Source organism: Haplochromis burtoni, unplaced genomic scaffold, assembly GCF_018398535.1.
Source record: "Haplochromis burtoni strain Fernald_Lab_line unplaced genomic scaffold, NCSU_Asbu1 Contig_650, whole genome shotgun sequence".
Lineage (NCBI taxonomy): Eukaryota > Metazoa > Chordata > Actinopteri > Cichliformes > Cichlidae > Haplochromis > Haplochromis burtoni.
Genome location: NW_024583011.1, coordinates 89,478 through 93,322, shown reverse-complemented (window position 1 = coordinate 93,322; position 3,845 = coordinate 89,478).

Below are 3,845 nucleotides of genomic sequence, written 5' to 3'. Positions count from 1 at the left end.
AAACAGAAATGTGGCAAAATCAGCAATTTGGTGAAACTCAGCAATAACAAAAAGCCTAAAGGAGCACAGAATACAGATGAAGCGCATGATGCAAAAATTGGTTGAATGCAAAGCAATTGTGCATTTAACCAAGTCACAGTAGAAGCATCTCTGTCGAGATCTAGTATGAGGAGATGCCTTCATCAATGAAAATACATCAAGGTGCAAACCACTCAAAACAAACTTTGCCAGGAAACATCTGAAAGAGCCTGCACACTTCTAAAACCTGTACCAGGAGAGAAACCATTGTATGTCCCTTTACCTGTCAAATATGTAAAATGTTAAATATCGTGGAGCCACTGTTACAATATTGCCATAAATGGTTACCAGTAGATTGTAGGACTGCTGCTAGAAATAGCAGGATGAACTGTGACATTTACAGGGATATACTTGGTGTCACTTGGTGTTCGCTGGTGTTCGGAGTATCATTTCCCGTTCCTGCTCAAACACACAGTGGTGTTTTGAGTAGCTTATCTGCTTAACAATTAATAAAAAACTTTTAGATAACTTTTGTTTTCATAGTATAATCTTCACGTGCTTCATCCGAAGCACACTCTCTGTGTACTCACTACCTAACTCATAGCCAAAGTATTCACTCACGTAGCCGACTCGTTAGCACCATGGCCTCTTCACCTGTCCCTCCTGCACTTTCCTGCTCATTGTGTCAGATGTTTAGCTACTCCTCATCTACACCGGCTTGTCTCGTTCTATGGTGTATTGATAGTCATGTGCTTTTTGTGCTGAGGTGTTTTTTTTCTGTTATCAAACTGTTCTCCCACTAGGAGCTCAGTCTGAGTGGAGTTTTTTTTCTCCTCCTCTTACCTCATGTTATGTATTTTCGTTGTTTTTTTCCTATCAGCCTACCTTTCTGACATGTCTCCCAATGTGATGTTTGTGTAAAGTTGGTCAGAAGGTTCCTTTGTAAGTGCGCATGCGCCATTAGCGTGCTGCCTGCTGTAACCCTAATTTCCTTCGGGATTAATAAAGTATTCTGATTCTGATTCTGATTCTGAAAATATGACATTTCAGAGTTGGGACCAGGAAGCAGACATTATGCAGCTGTCAGCTCCCACAGACAAAAACAAACTAAAAACCAGCAACAAACAACTTAAACATAAACAATACAAAGAAAGAACAATACAGTATCCACATCTGAACCAAAGAGTAAAACAGTGAAATGTGGATTATTAAATATTAGGTCTCTCTCCTCCAAGTCTCTGTTAGTACATGACTTAATAATTGATCAACAAATTGATTTACTCTGCCTTACAGAAACCTGGTTGCAGCAGGATGATTATGTTAGTTTAAATGAATCAACACCCCCGAGTCATTCTAACTACCAGAAATCTCGAAGCACAGGCCGAGGGGGCGGTGTGGCAGCAATTTTTCACACCAGCCTATTAATTAATGAAAGACCAAGACAGACTTTTAATTCATTTGAAAGCCTGATGCTTAGCCTCGTCCACCCCAGCTGTGAAACTCAGAAACCAGTCTTACTTGTTATCATCTATCGTCCACCTGGGCCTTACACAGAGTTTCTGTCTGATTTCTCAGACTTTATATCTGATTTAGTTCTGAGCTCAGATAAAATAATTATTGTGGGTGATTTTAACATCCATGTAGATGCTAAAAATGACAGCCTCAACATGGCATTTAATCTGTTATTAGACTCAATTGGTTCTCTCAAAATGTAAAAGAACCCACCCACCACTTTAATCACACTCTAGATCTTGTTTTAACATATGGCATAGAAACTGAACATTTAACAGTGTTTCCTGAAAACCCTCTCCTGTCTGATCATTTCCTGATAACATTTACATTTACAATAATTGATTACACAGCGTGGAGAGTAGACTTTATCACAGTAGAAGTCTTTCTGAGCCATCGGAGGGGTCGGTGCAGCCGCTGCTGCTCCACATCGAAAGGAGCCAGCTGAGGTGGTTCGGGCATCTGACAAGGATGCCCCCTGGGCGCCTCCTGGGTGAGGTGTTCCAGGCATGTCCCACCGGGAGGAGGCCCCGGGGCAGACCCAGGACACGCTGGAGAGATTATATCTCTCGGCTGGCCTGGGAACGCCTTGGTTTCCCCCGGATAAGCTGGAGGAGGTGGCTGGGGAGAGGGAGGTCTGGGCCTCTTTGCTTAGGCTGCTGCCCCCGCGACCCGGCCTCGGATAAAGCGGATGAAGATGGATGGATGGATGTCTTTCTGAAAGCGCTGTAACTAAGTTTAAGAATATAATCCACCCACTGTTATCATCTTCAATGCCCTGTACCAACACAGAGCAGAGCAGCTATCTGAACGCTCTCCAACAGAGGTCGATTATCTTGTTAATAATTTCACCTCCTCACTACGTACGACTCTGGATACTGTAGCTCCTGTGAAAACTAAGGTCTCAAATCAGAAGTACCTGACTCCGTGGTATAATTCTCAAACACGTAGCCTAAAGCAGATGACTCGTAATCTGGAGAGGAAATGGCGTGTCACAAATTTAGAGGATCATCATTTAGCCTGGAGAAATAGTTTGCTGCTTTATAAGAAAGCCCTCCAGCAAAGCCAGAACATCTTACTATTCATCACTGATTGAAGAAAATAAGAACAACCCCAGGTTTCTCTTCAGCTCTGTAGCCAGGCTGACAAACAGTCAGAGCTCTGTTTGAGCCAACCATCCCTTTAACGTTAACTAGTAATGACTTCATGAACTTCTTCACAAATAAAATTTTTATCATTAGAGAAAAAATTACCAATAATCATCCCACAGATGTAATATTATCTACAGCTACTCTTAGTACCATTGATGTTAAGTTAGACTCTTTTTCTCCAATTGATCTTTCTGAGTTAACTTCAATAATTACTTCCTCCAAACCATCAACTGTCTTTTAGACCCCATTCCTACAAAACTGCTCAAAGAAGTCCTGCCATTAATTAATTCTTCGATCTTAAATATGATCAACCTATCTCTAATGATCGGCTATGTACCACAGGCCTTCAAGCTGGCTGTAGTTAAACCTTTACTCAAAAAGCCATCTCTAGACCCAGCAGTCTTAGCTAATTATAGGCCAATCTCCAACCTTCCTTTATATCAAAAATCCTTGAAAGAGTAGTTGTCAAACAGCTAACAGATCATCTGCAGAGGAATGGTTTATTTGAAGAGTTTCAGTCAGGTTTCAGAGCTCAGCACAGCACAGAAACAGCTTTAGTGAAGGTTACAAATGATCTTCTTATGGCCTCTGACAGTGGACTCATCTCTGTGCTTGTCCTGCTAGACCTCAGTGCAGCATTCGATACTGTCGACCATAATATCCTATTAGAGCGATTAGAACATGCTGTAGGTATTACAGGTACTGCGCTGCAGTGGTTTGTATCATATCACCCGAGCCCTCTTACAAATGATCGACATTGTACACATGCATCATCTCATTGCGACGCACAGACCTTCGGCAGCCCGATTCTAGCGAACCCATCGCTTACGGTCTTGACAGTACTAGCGCCTCCGTGGCTATTTTCGTTTATGTCTTCTACTTTACTTGCTACTCTAAATAACTCCCCGTCTTGTCGCAATTAGGAAAAGAGGAATATCTTGCCCATTCTCAATTATTTCAGCACGGGGGGTCGCTAAAATTGTGTGAGAGAGTTCCCTCACAAAGTGTGGTACACCCAGACACTGAGGACCTCAATTTCCTAATCTAAAAACAAGTCTAAGTACTAACATGCTTCCCTTATCGATCGGGCCTTGTATCTCGTTCTGTCCATGCGTGGCGATGCTACATGCCCACGACTCGATATTAATGTGGAACGGAACTTACTAA